This window comes from Cryptotermes secundus, unplaced genomic scaffold (genome assembly GCF_002891405.2).
Source record: "Cryptotermes secundus unplaced genomic scaffold, Csec_1.0 scaffold46, whole genome shotgun sequence".
NCBI classification, from domain to species: Eukaryota; Metazoa; Arthropoda; class Insecta; order Blattodea; family Kalotermitidae; genus Cryptotermes; species Cryptotermes secundus.
The window spans coordinates 1,135,758-1,141,003 of NW_019726221.1; the positions used below are offsets into that span (position 1 = coordinate 1,135,758).

Consider the following 5,246-nt stretch of genomic DNA (forward strand, 5'->3'; position numbering starts at 1 on the left):
TACCACGGGCCAACAGGAAACAGTATATGAGGCCGGCTGAGCGGTGTGAGACAGTGTGGATGGTGAAGCTGCCGAAGCCAGTTTGCCTTTGAAGAGATGAGTCCAGTGAAGTCCAGCAGCTACGAGTTGAGTTGCATTGAGTGAATGGAAAGGACTACATCAGAAGAAGTAATTGCGATACTGCAGCTTGCAGTAATTGGGAAACTGAATTGTGTAAATGTAAGAGCGAGTGTTCAATAAATTTGCTACATCCAAAATGGCGTGAAGTAATTTGTTATGTTACCAACACCCAACATGTGACAATATTATCACCCTGTAGATTCACATCATCCACATAGACTAACAGTTGTGTTCTATTTAATTTCAGTCCCACCTGGTCTAATGGTATGTTCTAAATCAAAGCTGAAAAGCAGTGGTGATAAAGTATCTCCTTGTTTTAGACCATCCTGGATAGGAAAACTGTCAGACAAATGTTTACCTATACAGATTTTACTATACGTTTCATTTAAACACATTTTAATCAGAGTAACACGGGCATTCCAAATTCTATGCGAATACTGTACTAATTGAATCACAGGTTTTCTTGAAGTCTATGAATAGCTGATGTACTGTCTCATTGTGCTCCCATTTTTTCTTCAGTATCTGACGACTGCAAAAGATCTGTCAGTAGCTGACGTGTCACGTCAAAACCCACACTGTTGATCCCACATAATTTCATCTATGTATGGACTTAACCTTGAGAGAAGAATACTGGATAAAAATTGGTATGAAGTTGATAACAGTGATACACCACAATAATTATTACAGCCAGTTTTAGCGCCCTTCTTGTGAACTGGTACAATAACAGACTCCTGCCACTGATCAGGCAATTTTTCCTTATTCCAAATAGAATTAATTAGCTTAAGGATCTTAGAACGTAATATTTCACCACCTGCTTGAATCATTTCTGCTGGAATTTGATACTAACTGGCAATTTATACCTGTTAAACTTTGCAATAGTAATTTCAACCTGAAAAGGGCCAGAAGCAGGTACTAATGGCTCAGCTGTATGTTATTCCTATCTGCCTAACATCACTGACCCTATGTACATTCAATAGCTGAGACAAATAGTTATTCCCTTTGTACAGGTCTCCAATGTTCTTGTTCTCACTGTTCGTTGCAAGCTCATCAAGTTTGTCTTTCAGTTATTCCTTCTTTTTATTCTGAAATTCCAGCTGGTTTCATGTCTTATACTGTTAAGAATATGCCCATTTATTATTACACAAATTTAAAAGAGCTCAAAACTGAGACATTATGAGAAAAACTTCACACACATACAGAAATAATTTGTTTCAAAACTTCCAAAGAACATAAGTCTAAAGACTCCCACAACGAATCCTGATGTGGCAATCACTTGGATACCCACTTAAGAGCCTAAAGGACCCGGGATAGATTAGTCAGTAGAGCAACATGCTACAGGCTCAAAGACACAGGGATCTTCTCCTATACACATCATCCAGACTGGCTGTGAGGCCCATCTAGCCTCCTATTGAATGGGTACTGGGGGCTCTTTCCTTGGGGGTAAAGCTACAGGGTCATGAATCTGACCACTCATCTCCAGCTAGTGCAGAAGTAAAAAAATGTGGATCTATACATCCACTCCTCAAGCCTTCACGGTGTAGTGCTTAATTAGTTACGCACAGGGACAACTTTACCTTTTTACCTTTACTTAAAAGCGCATTGAACATAAAAAACTCTTGATAGCACAGGCCATCCTTAAAGTGACTTCTCTGTTAAAATAAATTAATGCCACAAACATAATGAGAAAACACAGTCTTTTTATACAGCATGAAAGCATTTATGTGAAAGAATGGCTTTCAGTATTTGTTCTTCATGCATTTAGAACAGTAACAGAAAATAACACACCACTAGAAAACACTTCATCCTACAAAACAACTATGATAAGGTGAAAGTAAATTCTGTTATTATACTGCAGTCTACAAATACATAGAGGTGGGGGATTGCAATATTTTAACAACAGGGTTCTTTGTTAACACAGTAATAGTCTAAAATAATAAGTAAATTGTTGCAAGTGTCTATCAGGCTCTACTGACATCATGAACCTAATTGCTTATATCTTCTCTACGACTACAGTAAGCTATTTACAAAATGTTCCTGTAAAGTCATGAACAGGAGCTGGGATGGTTGTCAGTACTGCTATGGGCCAAAAGCTGGATAGCTGAGGAAATGAGGTTCAATTCCTGGCAGGAGTAAAATATTTTTCTCTTCTCCACAGCATCCAGAATGTCTCTGGGGCCCACCCAGCCTCCAATCCAATGGGTACCACAAGTTCTTTTTCTGGGGATAAAGTGATAGGGGCATGAAAGTGCCCACATCCATCTAATGCCAAAGTTAAGAATGGTGGAGCTACAGCTCCACTCCCTCATATGTGTTCATGGCATTACCTTTTACTACAGAGTCATGAAGAAATTGTCAAAATGTTTTGCCAACTGCAGCAACATTTTCCAGAAGCACCTTACATCTTACTGCCTTGCCAACACTATGAATGTATACAACTACATCTTATATGGCGACCCCCCCCCCCAATATAATAGGTAGCGAACTAGTTTGAAAACCCGTTCTTTAATACAAGGCCAAAGTACGTGCAATGTCACACTCTCTTCGAAGTTCGTTACACTCTTCAGACTTCTGCAGACCATGTAATACATGCGTTCGTTTGCAGTTTTTGTTACGGTTCTGAAACTGGCCGAGCTGGAAGTAGCTTTTGTACATTCCCATAAAATTCACTTACTTATGCGATAACTTTTTTATGGAAAATATTCGCTGTATATATTTTTTTTACTGAAACGTTTGAAATCCTATTTAAACTCAAATGAGTAACTTCCCGCGCTTTCCTACGCCTCAACCGGCAGCATAAACACATTTTATACTCTCCTCTATTCCATTACACTTATACAGAGCAATCAACTAGCTTCACAATGCAACATAATCTACACTCGATCTACTCATACAGACTCACTGTACATAAATGTACCAAGACAAACTTTACTGGAATACTGCTGACAACTGACGTCACTCCTGAAATATGTGAAACTGACAAGTCTTGCTGACAACGCCCTGATATTTTGTGTTTTCCTGTGTTTAATTACCAACCGTACAGCTACTTGCTTCGCACTTCCTAGCCATTAGAGTGATGAAGTCTGAAATAAATCTAGAATAAGCCTGTGTGTGCAGACGGAATATAAAGAACAAACATCCCACAATCCTGTTCACGCGACTTGCCGTACAGACAGGTAGCAGACGCCATGAGGATGTACTAGCAGCCGACACTAAACATACTGGTCTCACTATTAGTAGGTAAACATTTTCTTGCTTACAGTTTATTAAAATCATGTATAACTTGATTCGACTAACTATGCAGTATTGCTTTATTTCTACTTACCATTTGTTATAGTGCCGTACTTATATCTTTGATAGTCTAACAATCTTGTATTCATTGTTCCCCTCCATGTTACCAACGCCATATTCTACTTCGCGCAGTTCGAGTTTGTACACTTGACCACAAAGTAACCAAAGCGAAACAGACGTCCATTTTATGTCCTGAATGATAGTTTTGTGAAATTGCGTGCTTGAGAAACGTATGCGGGATTGAAAAGAAATGCGACAGCACTTTTGTCGTCACCGGTCGTCAGTGTCCTGTTTGTCCCTGAACAAGCTAGTACGCACGATTAACTATCACAAAGTCTTGTGTTGAAGCGATATACGTTTAATAAGTTCCAGTGCAGTATCAAACACCAGGATTGAAAAATTAACAACAGTGTCCTGTTGCAATGAATACTTATTTTCAGTTAGATAGGCCCAGGGCACACCAAGGAAGCTGGCAACCGCAACGCAACTGCAATATCTGAGAAATGTCGCCGATTTCAAGCAGGCAACTGGTTTCCAGATTACCAAGCGCACACTGAAGAAATTTGTGTTTGATTAGTTGCTCACATCATCTTAAGTAGGTATGCTCCTCCGACATAATGCATGACTATTTTTTAAAATTTTTGCACTTACCTTCTGCAATGGAAAATAATAATACTGATCCTGTCATGATATGGTGATAGCTGAGATCGATTGAGACGGCGTGAGAAGAGAGGACTACGATGTTAATTAATTTGTTTTAATTAAGGTCATTTTATTTTAATCAGTAATTGATGTTTATTTACCTTGTAGAGATGAGTATTTTTTTTAAAGAAATTCAGAATATTTACTCTAAACGTAATTTTGAATTAAAGTTCAACGTTTAATTTAATTAAATCTAGGCATAACCAGAAGACAGGTTGCCTTTCGTCTCTGTGATGGAATTGTGTTACGTCTCAATATTATGTCGATGCCAAAAGAAAAAAGTCAACATGGCTTTCACGTTCTACCTGACCAGCCATGCCTTTTTCGGTCTCGGCGAATTTTTTTCCAACCTAGTGTGAAGACTGCATTTTCTTTTCCACGTAATATCCATAAATCCCTGTTTCATCGCCGGTTATAATTCTTTTCAGAAAGTTTTCATCCTCGCTAGCGCGATCCAAAAGTTCCTGACAGATGGCAACGCGACTGTTTCTCTGATCCTGTGTCAGAAGTTGTGGGAACATTAAGGAAAATAACTTCCACGGTGCTTTTGTTGTGTGAAAAAAGAATTATGCGGTCGTTGTATACGCTTCCAAGGAGGCAATTCTGGAGATGGCAGCTGAAATTTATTTTTTGGACTAGTCCAGAAATTTTGCCCAACTCAGTTCAAATGCCACAAACAGATCCGTTACTACCTGCACTGCAAAAGCTTCACTTCACATCCACTACTTTATTATCAGTTCTTTCTTTTCTTTATTATGTCCATTCAAGATCCTGCAATGTCTCCAAACTGCTTGCTGTTTATACATATACTGCAAAGCTGCCTTTGTACTTAAATCACCATGAAGGCATATGGGGGAGTGGAAACTAGCTCCACACATTCTTAACCTTGGCGCTAAAGGAAGCAAGTGGTCAGCTTTATATCTTGGTTCCTTTAACTTCCTGGAAAAGGGCCCCTTATACTTATTGGATATGTGGCAAGCTGTTGTCTACACACAACCTAGTTGTAGTGAAAAGAAAAATTCCTGCCCCTGACAGGAATAAAACTCTCAGTTGTTCACTTGTACACTGCCTGAATTATTCAGGCTCCTGCCATCTGTAACTGAATTTTAATACAAATCTTACCATCATTAGGTGAA

General features: G+C 38.9%; 1 protein-coding gene and 1 long non-coding RNA gene across 2 annotated transcripts in view; one reads left to right on the forward strand and one right to left on the reverse strand.

The window, feature by feature from the left end:
- The window catches only part of LOC111863855, a 32,025-nt gene extending 28,982 nt beyond the window's left edge, over window positions 1-3,043 (reverse strand). Inside the window, exon 1 of the mRNA XM_033751228.1 lies at window positions 3,020-3,043. The gene's annotated coding sequence lies outside the window, so the exon portion shown is untranslated. The remainder of the gene's footprint in view (window positions 1-3,019) is intronic.
- Window positions 3,044-3,452: 409 nt separating this feature from the next.
- LOC111863858 lies at window positions 3,453-5,246 on the forward strand. The gene is made up of 2 exons (XR_002842677.2): window positions 3,453-4,007; window positions 4,539-5,246. It is a non-coding gene; the product is annotated as an uncharacterized LOC111863858 (long non-coding RNA).